A 12,444-nucleotide genomic window follows, 5' to 3' on the forward strand; every position below is an offset into this window, starting at 1 on the left:
AACACTAGGCTGTGTAGCCTAGTCCTTTATTTGGTGCACATAGGTGATCTTTTTATTTTGCCTGTGTATATGTGTGTAGTTTATGTGTGTTCACACATATGTGTGGAGGCCAGACATTGCTGTCTATCCTCTTTTGAGGCAGGGTCTGTTCTCTTGAACGTAGCTTACCTTTTTGGCTAATCTAGCTAGCTGGCTTATTCTGGAAGAACCCCTGTCTTCCTGTGTGCTGGGATTGCAGGCGGGTCACTCTAGTAGCCTGGCATTTATGCAGATGGTGGGGATTGAACCTCCTTTCCTTACACTGGGTGACAACTACTTTACCCATGGAGCCAGCTCCCCTGTCGCTGCACAGACTTAGGTTTTAGCTCAGCTTTGTGTTTTGAGATCTTTGTGTAGTCTTTGGAGGTGCATGCTGGGATACATTGTCCCAGACTGTGCTCCAGCTTGTTTCTATTCCTATTCCCATTCCCCTTTCAAAAAGGAGGCTGGGAGGTAAGATGTTCATGTGCTTTCAGGTGCGTGCTCTCTGAGGAAGTTTTAGTATGTGGGCCCACAGCTCCAGTGTGCAGTGACCCAGTCCTTCGCCTTGGGAAACTCAGTTTTCCTACTGGCTTACGTGGTCTCTGTTTTCACCCCTTGTTCTGAGTTCTGATTTGATCCAGTTAATCAAGTCGTTCTGCTTGCTTAGTCTTTATTTTCCTATTTGAGGGTCAGAGCTAAAAATTAAAAAGCAAAGATGTTTCTTTAGAATTGCTTGTGACAGTCTGTACTCTGCATGTTCTACTGTGAGAAGAGGGGGGAAGTGGTCTGAACCAACCCATGGTTTGTTGTTGTTGTTTGTTAGTCGTGTTTGAGAACAAAGAAGGGGACTTTTTTTTTTTTTTTTTTTTTTTTTTTTGAGAGAAGGAAGGGGCTATTTGCTCAGGTGGGGAAAATTACTATTTTTGAAAATTTGCACAATTTGAGGTGATGTTCTTTTCTCAGTAATTGAGAGAATGAGCTAAGGAAGAGAATTGAAATCAATATATTGTAGGGCTATTACACAGACCAAATTTCTTTTGTTCTAGAAGCTATTCCTATTGCTTGACAGGCACAGCAGTTTGGAGATAGGATCTTAGAAGTGAACACCAGGTCCCGCATTCCTTTCTCAGTTAAACAGAAAACCTCATTTGTAGTTTCTGGGTTGCACAATCTCAGCTTTGGGGGACGATTTCCCTTCTAGTGAACAGTCATGATACACATTGTGGGCAAACAACCTTCTGGCCAGTACCATTGATAGCTGCCAAATAGGTGTTTATTTTGGTTAGGGGTGAGTCGTCTGATTGGACACGTGGGGACTGTGGTCTGGGAGTTCAACTCAACCTTTGAAAATACCTGTTCTGATTGGGACCATCATTTGGTGTGGGAGAAGAAACTCAAGAGCATACCCATGACAGTGGGAATCATTCATAGAGTGGATCTGTCTAAGTGGGAGGAACCTGTTCCCTAAGAACAACCAGGATTATACAGATGACCTTAAAAAAAGGAAGTTCTTTAAACATTTCCCAAGATTGCCACAAACACGAAATTATTCAAAAGGTTAAGTGCAAACAACCTATATCAGTGAGCTGAACCTGTGGTCCTTGTTAGAAAGAATTTCTCTAAAGTAGAGACCCTCCAGGTGGCGCTGTTTCCTCAGGTCTGAGCACTACAAGGCATCCGGCTGGTACAGGGGGAAAGGGAAGCTAGAGAACCTGTCTGCTTTCTCCTGAATTAATATTTTGGCCTTGCTCAGCTCTGGAAAGGTCATCTAGATTCTGAACAGCACATACACTATAAACTATAAGCTCACTTACAAGTAAGTCAAACAGAATTTGATTACTGACATTATTAAATATGAGCTCTACAATCCCCTTCCCACACTTACAAATACTTGCCAATTGAGGTTTTTTTTTCTTCAGAGTTTATTATATTTTAGAGTTCCCAAGTTGTTTGTTTATTTTTCCTTTTGGAAGTACTGAAACACACAGAGAAATGGACTACTTTTGTGATCATAAAAACAATCCAATATACATAGTTTGTTCAAGCTGCAATAAATTTGTACATTTAGAGATAGTCCATGCTGCAGGAAATGCACAATGCATGTAGAGTGACTGGAGTCAGTCTGAGTTAATTCTACATTGGATCGTATCATTCTGCACTGCCTTGAGAAATGAGTGAACTGAGTGGATACTTAGCTGCTTATACTTAGGAAGAACTCAACAGCAGAAGTAGGGAGAACAGCGGTAGCAGAAGGACAAGATGGCATAGGCCCATTGGCCACTGGAAGCATTTTAGTATTTTCTTTCTACTTCAGTTTGTTGGGGGAATGGCTAATGGCTTACAAGGAATTTTAAGGAGCATACATTAAAAATACCATGATTATCCAGCTTACAACCCACAAATCCCAGAGAAGCTAGAACCTTCTTCCAGAACAGATGGAAGCAGATGCAGAGATCCACAACTAACTATTGGGCCAAGCCCCCCTGGAGTACAATCTAAGTGAGGATGGATAGTATGAACAAAGGAGTCAAGATCATGGTGGGGAAGCCCACAGAATCAGCTGACCCAAGCTAGTGAGAGATCACTGACTCAGGTCTGACAAATGGGGAATCTGCATAAGACTGAACTAAACCCCCTTGATATAGGTGACAATGGTGTGACTGGGATAATATATGAGGCCACTGGCAGTGGGTCCAAGATCTAACTCTAATGCACAAACTGACATAGTGGAGCCCATTCTATACGGAGAGATATCTTGCTCAGACTAGACACTGCTGGGTGGGGGAGGGGTGGGGGGGTGGGAAGGTAACCTTGATCCTGCCTCAAGATGATGGGACAGATTTAGTAGACTTCCTAGAAGAGGTCTTACCCTCTCCGGGGAGCAAATGGGAGGTGAGGGGAGGGTGGAAGGAGTAGGAGAGGAGGGAGGGGGAGCTGGTATTGGAATGTAAAAACAAATTAATTTTTAAAAAGCGGGGGGGGGGCATGATGAACCTCTGTTCATCTGTCACCTAATTTTAAGTTACCCCGTGTCCAGTTCTGTGTCATCTGTAACATTCCTCTCTCCTCTACCATCATTGTACACTGGATCATGGAAGCAAATGCCAGGCAGTACCTTTCAAACTGCAGGCTCCTTCCTTCTCTTAACTTTGTTTCCCATGGAGCTTGTGAAGCTTTCTTGTTTCACTCACCACTGTCTCTGTGAACTGCCTACATCCTTTACTCAGCTCTCCAGGCTCCCCCCTGTCTACTGTATGCATCCTCAAACATGCATCCTCACATCCTCCAGCACTGGCTGTTAAATAACACCTGAAAGCAACTGACAGCTGACTCACACCTCGGCTGTTTTTCGCTGGTTACTTCAGTTAACCCATGGTGTCAGAGTGTTCAAACACTTTAAAAACAAACAAACAAATTCTCACTGTTTGTTGCAGAAGAGATTCTGCATTTTACTGTGTCACTTCACTGGAGATCCCAGAAAATATGGTTACCCAGCTCAGGTATTTTATCGAATCCTAGGACAGAGCTTTCTAGACTCTGGGATTCAAACACTGCCATTCCCAAAGTTGTTTTGGCTTATTTAATTTTGGCAAAAGTAGTGGCCCCTGGCCAGCCCCAATCCTTCCCAATCTCCTGCTTTATGAAAGATGCTTTGAAAGCCCACTAGCTGTCTTCATAGTCAGAAAGGACTGCTTTTATGCTTGATTATAAATGCTGTATGATAAAAATATGTAGAACATCAAATATGTCACTAAGTTTGTTACAATTACATCTCTACCATTCTATCCCTAAGTATAGTCCCTCTAGACTACCATATTTGTATCTATATTGTTTAAAGGATTAGGATATTTGCTTACCAATTTTCTGAGACTGGGTCTCACTGTGTATCCCTAGCTGGCCTGGAACTCACTTTGTAACCAGGCTGGCCTTGGACTCACAGGTCCACTTGCTTCTGTCTTCATATGTTATCACACCTGGTACCAATTTGTAACCTAGGCTCTTTTGTAAAACTGACTTCAATTGCCTTGGTCTGAAGTCACAGTAGATCTTTTATCAATCTCTTTTTGAAAATTAGTGTACTCATCTCAAGGACTATGTAATTTTTCTTTTTAATTACATCGGTAGCTTTTATTTGTAAGCCTCAGGAGATATAATTCATTTGGTTCTTGAATCATGAACTCATTTAAAACTCAAGTATTCTTTTCCTATCTTTTCAACTATCCTAGGCTTCATATTCCTTTTAACTGCATTTGCTCTGTCATTTCCAGGTTGAAGATAATTCTCTTTGATAGGGAATGGGGAGGCAAAATAGTGGCTTAGTTCTTCAGTTGTCTTATCATTTAAAAAAATATATCATATCAACTCCAAGCATAGCTTGACCCTTTTTCCTTTTCTTTCACTGATCTTTTACAAACCCTGATAGAAATTGATTTTTTTTTTCAAAGAATTGAGCTTGAGCATGTTCTAGACCTTCATCTTCCCATCACTGATTTTCACATGTTTAGGCCACTCATGGCTTTTGCATACTAATGGCCTTTCATTGTTGACTTCCATCTGCACCCACACTACTGTTTTTATTATATCATGTTCTTTTTTCTTTAGTTTTTTTTTTTTTGATCCAGGGTCTTGCTATGTAGCCCAGGCTGGCCTCAGTCTTGTGGCAATTCTCCTGCATCAGGCTCCCAAGTAATAGGGGTATAGGCATATGCTACCATGTCCAGCTTTGAAGGGGTAGTTTAGATGGAATAGTTAGGTAGTTAAAACTGCTCATTTTTTTTTTCATGCCTCTGTGTAAATTAGGCTGTGTTATATGACTTTGTTATTATGGTTTGTAGGGGGCAGTTATCATTTGGTTTTATTATCTTAAGGACTAAGCATTAAAAAAAAAAATAAGGCAACAAGTCCAGCAGTAGTGGCACAGGCCTTTAATCCTGGCACTGGGGAGGCAGAGACAGGGGGATCTCTGAGTTCGAGGCCAGCCTGGGCTATAGAGTAAGTTCCAGGACAGCCAGTCTACTCAGAGAAACCCTGTCTTGAAAAAACAAGGTAACAGAATTGCAAGCCTATGTGCAGGGTTTGGCAGCATCTATATTGCCATGTATAGGAGTGAACAAAGTGCAGTGATATGAGGCTGGCCCCAAAGCTGAGAACTCCCCACTGATCTGGCAGGATGGATGGAGCAGGAAGGTGGGTCAAGTTCAGTAGGGCAAACAGTCCAGAGCAGAAGCATCCACACACTGAAAAAAATTCATAGAGGGGTGCCATATCAGCCTCGGAGCATTTCACACTTGTTTTTACAAAAGGGACTCATGCATCAGAATTTGCAGTGCACCCTCACCTGGATGCTGAAGGATCATGGAAGACATGGGTATACACGAACAAAGACTATGCATACGTAATCCTGAGAACATCTCTGTGAGGTAGCTATTGCCATTTTTATCTTATTATGAGAATCCATAGCACACATAGAAGAAGTGTTTTGATGGAAGACTCAGCAGAGCATCATGTGATATCAGGCTCCTGACCTAGGCTTGTTTGCCTCTACAAACTGATGTCTTTTTGTTTTAGAAAAGTCTGTCTCACCCAGGGGTCTTTCTATTTTTCATGTCTCCAGATACATTAATTTAATAGGTTTAACAATTAATTAAACAGTAATGAAATACTACAGACTAGATGACTTAAAAGACAGAAAAGAAAAAAGAAAGCTGGGGTGGTATGTGTTTTTAATCCCAGTATGTGACAAAGAGAAACAGATAATCAATGTACAAGTTCCAAGACAGCCAAGTCTACATGGTGAGTCTCTCTCTCCCTCCCTCTCCCTCTCTCTCCCTCCCTCCCTCCCTCTCTCTCTCTCTCTCTCTCTCTCTCACACACACACACACACACATACACATGCACACACACACACCCACCACCACCACCACCCATTACCACCCAGCAGCACCACCACCCACCACCAGCATCAGCTCTGTTGTGGAAGCTACAAGTTCAAAGTTAAGATGCTCATAAACTTGGCTCTTAGTGAGAGCTCAGTGGGAAGGACCTGTTCCACGTCTCTTCTCATAGATGGCCTTGTCCCTGTACCTTCACATGGTCTTCCTTCTGGGCATCTAAGTGTCCTGGATGTGTAAGTTTCATTGGGTTAGAGCCCCCCCCCCTTTTTTTTTTCTCAAAGCTTTTATTACGTCTACAAAGATCCTATCTTCAAATAAGGTCCCATTTTGAGGGAGTGAGGACTTCTGGTCTGGCAGGACAAATGTAGGCAAGGGACTTCTGGACATGAACACCATAAGTGGTGGGGACACAGTTCTGTCCAGATACTACACGGATCTCCAGCTCACACAGCCGTGCCTTAGACAACACGGCTCACATGTTTCACTTTTTCTGCTGCGCCTATTGTCTGTCCAATTCATTTAATCTGCTCGTGAACAGCTGTGAATACAGTCACCTTCAAAGTGGGCTTGCTCACTGGGGTGAGCACCAGGTCAATAAAGCATTCAGAGGGCTCTAATTTAATTAGCCAAGTTGCTGGGACAGCTGCTCTGTAACTGACTCATGGACTGGCAGGCAACAGAGGACAAGACTAACAGAGTGCACCTCAGACATCCCTGAAGCAGCCCCAGGCTCTGGGAACTTTGCTTCTGTTCTGGCAGGATGAGAGAGAGCCTGAAGGAGCATTTAGGAGTCTCTCTCTTGAGTGTCTATTCTGAAGTAAAGGAACTGGAGTCCAAGGCAGGGCCCTGAAGTTTCAATCTCCTTTCCACACATCAGTTTAGCTCTTAGATTGCAGATGGGCCCCAAAACTGCACTACAGAGGCTTCATGTTCTGTTGGTTGCACTTTTCCTCTCCACTTGTCCAAGTAAGCATGACTTCTAACCTGTCCCTTGTCCTAGACCTTTTACTTCCTTAAACTGACCTTAAACGTTTACATTTGTCATGGATCTTTCCCCTCCTGAGGCAGTCAGGCCTGGGCAGAGAGAGAGAGAGAGAGAGAGAGCGCGCTCTGGATATGTGTACTCAGGACACAGGGCTTCACATTTGCACCCATTATTTACTGCTCAGTGTGAACTTGGGCAACTTATTTAGTCTCCATGCTCTCAGTGTGGTCACTCATCAAATGGAGATAGAAAGTCTTGGTCTGCTTGCTTCTTCCCAGGCTGGCTGTGTGTGTGTGTGTGTGTGTGTGTGTGTGTGTGTGTGTGTGTGAGATGTGAATACTTGCACGTAAGCATGATCGTAGTAACCAGACAACCTCAGGTCCTCAGGTGTTATTCCTCAGGCTTCCTCTTCCTCCTTTTTCTTTGCTTCTGAGACAAGGCTTCTCATTGGCCTGGAACTTGACAAGTAGATTAGTCTGAGCAGCCAGTGAGCTCCAGGGTTCCACTTGTCTGCATTTCCCTGGTGATGGGATTTCAAGCACTTGTCATCTTACCCAGCTTATTTACTATTTAAAATGTGGATCCCAGGGATTGAACTCAGGTCAACAGATGAAGTTATCTCTCCATCCTTGGGATAGATTTGTACACTGATGTTCAAAGGACCCATCTCTACAAAAGCTTATGTAAAACAAGGGAGACTACAATCTTGCATATGTTGCATGACATATATGTGATATATTACTGAGACTATATTCTGTTACTTCCTGTGTCCCAAATGTGTATGTCTGAGCTAGACTGACTTCCAAGAGAGCAGCTCTGCATACATGCATCAACAAGACTTTGACATGGTTGATGAAAACCGTTTTGGAGATTAAAGCAAAGACTTGGAGTATCAAAGAAAGTTGCACATGTGGAGAATGAGTTATTTTTTTCCAAGTCACAGAAGTTTTGCCCTTGTGTCAGTCATCAGGTAGTGACAGAACATTTTAGATTGCTTTGGCTGACCCAGAGCAGATGTTAAGGAAGTTGGTTTTAATTAACCATATGATTATTTTTTGTTGCTTCTTCAGGTCTTAATTAAAGCAGATGGAAAATGTTCATTGTATCTGTATTGGCACCACTGAGTCCCTATGTGGGAAATGTTCTCATGGTCCACTTTCAGCTGAGTTTATTTCACATCTTCACATGGAACCCTGAATGATTCTTAAAGCAAATGGTGTGTGTGTGTGTGTGTGTGTGTGTGTGTGTCTTCCCTTTTCTTTTCATTTTTGAGATTATAATACAATTGCAGCATTTTGCCCTTCCCTTTTCTTCCTCCACAAATGGCTTTTAAACGGAGTGAAAAACTACTTTACAAAATGAGCAGCTGCGGGGAAGGCATTTTAATTTGTAGTATGTAAATTATAAACTTCATATTTTATCTCAGAGCCTGAGAAATAGTCCAGGGACAATGAATAATTCTTTGTAGGCTTATAAACCATTTCCTAGAATACAGCTTGGATCTTTTTTTTTTTTTTTTTGGTCTGAGTATTTCAATACAATAAGGGCAGCCTTGTGCTCCACTTTCTCCTGGGAGTATATGGTCTGTGTGGGAAGGAGAGAGCTCTTTTCCCGACATTCCTTCTCTTTGCTGATGCTATGGTGGCTGATACAGAGGATGGAAGTGGCTAGTTTTCCTCTCGGTTGAAGATTATGATGTGTCATTACTGAGCCACTGTTTCTGGATTTAGGGCATTAGAAGTGCAGTTTGTGATGTGTTTGGAGTTGAACTGTATCTTGAAGCACCAATAGCTTTTAGTTTAGAGAAAACATGAGGGAAGGACTTTGCAGGCCGGGAGCACAGGCTAAATGAAGATGAGGCATGGGAATGGCCTTCTACATGACTATTCTGGGGCTTTGTCATTATATAGGCTACAGTGAAGAAAGAATACATTGAAACGTGAACCTAAACATGGGTGGTTAGCCTAAAGCATTAAAAGTTTGTGCTGCTAGCAAAGGAAAATCAAGGAGGTTTGTATAAGAGGAACAGTAGTCAAGTCTGTACTTGGTTTCAGAAGGAACCCTAGTAGCTGTCTGGAGGATGGGTGGGATGGGAGAGAGAAGGGATGCAGGGGGATTTTTAGGAGGCCAAAGGTGATGCAATGCTTAATATTGATTTCCAGCTTGACAGGATCTAGAATCAACTAGGAGATAACCCCTGGCATATTTGTAAGGGAGTTTCTAGATTGAGCTTATTGAGGTGGAAAGACCTTCCTGAATGTGAGCAAAACCATGTCATGAGCTGGGGCTCCAGAATGAATAAGAAGAGCAAAGTGAGCTGAGCCCTGCATTCATTTCTCACCGCTGCTTGACTGTGGATGCCGTATGACCAGCTGCCTCATGCTCCTGCTGCCATGCTTTCCCGAACATGACAGAACTAAGAGTTGTAACCAGAACGATGAGTTGTAACAAACCTTTCCTTCCTTCCTGGTCAACACTCATGCACTCTCATCGTGATCACCACCTCCCCTTCCTATCTCCCAAGGGATTCAAGGGTGACGTCACCTTGTATCCTGACTGACTGCTCTGTGGGTTTCAGGCATATTTACATAGCCTCCTCAATCAGATCAATTCCTTATGGCATCAATATTTCTCTACCTCACTCTGCCTGTTCTCTCTGATGAAGAGGAAAAGATTAGTTTTCTGGGTGCCACTGGTGAGACAACATGGGAATATGGGATGCAGGCTTGAGAATGTACTTTTTCTTTTTTTTTTTTTGTGATGAAGATAAATATGACTTCATCTCTGTCAGCTATGTACCCCTCATTTTTACCCGGTCTTTACTGAAGGATGGCCCGCATACATCTACAAGATCCTTGGGTCTCCTTATACGATTACCCCACCCCTTCTTAGTTCAGTTCGGGAATCCCACTGGGGCTCATGCAAGCCATCAGACCCTCTACCACAATCCTACAACCTGATGAAGCCCAAACACACATTTCTTTCTATCCAGACCTCTGGAGAGCAGTTTTCCCAAGAAATAAACAAATGATTCCGGAGTCTCATAAAAGCTTTAATTAGTAAAAACTGAGGAAATGCTGTAACTAGTTAATTTATTCCACATCATCATTATGTGTGAATAGGCAAGGAGACCCCTTGAGTGACTGTTGCCATTTTTCTTGCTTTGACTATAATTTCCTTGCTTTACTATAAAGAAATGGATAAAAAAAATGTATTTAGGAAGAAAAGCCAGGTGTGTCCATGTAATAATCAGCTGCTTTTTCATTAGCACATTGCATTCTGAACATTATATTCTGCTTTGTTAATCTTACCAAAGTCTGAGAAAGGAGTACTCAAGTAAACGTGAAGGGCAGGCTGCCTCCTCAGAAGGGCGATGAGGAGCCTGCAAGTGACTCCCACTCAGCCTTTTCTTCCTCCAGACATGAGGCTCTTGAAGAGGGACAAGAACCAGAGAGTCCCTAACTGACATGCCAACTGGGTGGCAGAGAAGTCAGTCTTTGGCCTTGTTTTTTATTCACTACTTTCTCATCCCAGGAGAAATTGTCATCGTGGAATAAATGTGGATTTAATGACCTTCTCTTGAAAGGGAATTTCTACCTCCCCCACTTTTTAAAAATAAACATTTATCGAATACCCACCATGAGAGTTATTAGTGCTTCTCAGCAGATTTTCAGACTGCGTTTTATTTTTGTGGTCTCCTCATGGTTGGTGGAGCCATGTGATCCTGGAGAAATGAATAGTTTATGGCCAGAGTGAGTACTGACACCTCTCATCATGTGACAAGGGACATTCCAGATGGAGGCTGCTCTTTTTGGCTTGAATTTGTGTGTGTGTGTTCATGTATTGTGCATACATGCATGTTCATATGCATGTGTGCACATGTGGAGGCTGGGGGTTGATAACTGGATGTCTTCCTCTATCTCCACTTTATTTTTTTGAGGCAGGGTCTCTCTCACTGAACCTGAAGCTCTCTCACAGCTTCAGCTAGGCTGGCTGAGCAGAAACCCCATGGGGTCCTCTTTGTTTTTACCTTTTGAGTGCTGGAATTACAGCCAGGAGCCTCATGGGTGCTGGGAATCTGAACTCAGGTGTCCATGCTTGTATAGCAAGCAGTTTATTTACTGAGCCATCTCCCTAGCCCAGCTTGAAGTCTTAATTGAGGATATGTGGAGAGAATGCTGTAGTTTGGCTCCCTGTGGACTTGATGCATTAGTAAGAAATAAACCTTGATTGGATAAGCCAATGGGTATTGTTAGTTGTTTCCTACTGCAACACATCCTGCCCTGAAGCACAAGGCCCTGTGTTTCAGCCTCTGTGTCAGATGCTGCAGATATTGTGTCTCACTCCAGCATCTTCTGGGGTACCATTAGGTCATGCAACTGCGGATAAAGAAATAGAACTGTCTTGCTTATTTATTTGATTTTCCTGGTGCTGGGGATCAAACCCAAGGTCTCATGCATGCCAAATAAGCACTCTTAGCATGACTAGCACCACTGAGCTATAGTTCTCTTTGTCCACTTTTTCTCCCCAGGAGAGTCTCTCTGTAGCCCTGGCTCTCCTGGAACTCACTCTATAGACCAGGCTGGCCTTGAACTCATTGACCCTCCTGTCTCTGCTACTGCGGAGATGGAGTGAGGGGGATGGGATTCCAGTTAGTTAAAATGCACAATGCTGTAGATAAAAAATATTTGAAAAATTGCGAAGTCACCTGTCATTTACACTCTTCCAATATTAAAGACCCATGCATCCCCTAGTTGTCTTACTGCTTTTATTGATGAGAGAATTTTCTTTTTCAGTTTCATAGACATCACCTGGGACTATTTGAAATGCCCTTTTCTGTAGTTTCCATCTCTTTTCCCCTTAAAACCCAGTCCAAATGACTCTTCTCCTTTGAGAAGACCCCTCTGAGACCTCTGAACAAAATAATCTACTATTCCCTCACACTCCTATACTTCTATGGTCATGTCATTGTAATTTCACTTTTAAAAGTTAACTCCTTTTTTTAAAAAAATCAGTTTCTATCCTAGCCTCTAAGCATATGACTTATTTGACCCCCATACCCAGGATCATTCATGACATACAGTAGGTGGTCAAGTTTGTGGGCTGAAGAATACTGCTGTAGGAGTCTTCAGTGACTATCTAGGGAGTCTCATCTCCGGCCACCTGTTGTCTCCTCTATGTCTATTAATCTCTGTCTCTTCATCATTGGGTGTGGAGTCATTGGGTGTATGAAGAAAAGAAGAGAAACGGGACAGCTTAGCTGGTATGGGTGAAGCTAAACAGTAATAATGGTGGGGTAGGCAGCAGTTAGGGAATTTGGAGAGTCTCAAACAAGCAGCTCACAATTTTTCAATGATGAAATTTCAGGAAGTGATACTCAAACTGCTGGTCTCTACCACCCAGGCCAGGTGTGGTGGTGACACACACCTTTAAACCCAGCTCTTGGGAGGCAGAGGCAGGCGGATCTCTATGAGTTCAAGGCTAGCCTGGTCTACATAAAGAGTGGCAAGTCATCCAGAACTACATCCCTCAAAAAGCGAAGGA

The sequence above is a fragment of the Phodopus roborovskii genome, unplaced genomic scaffold (genome assembly GCF_943737965.1).
Source record: "Phodopus roborovskii unplaced genomic scaffold, PHOROB, whole genome shotgun sequence".
Lineage (NCBI taxonomy): Eukaryota > Metazoa > Chordata > Mammalia > Rodentia > Cricetidae > Phodopus > Phodopus roborovskii.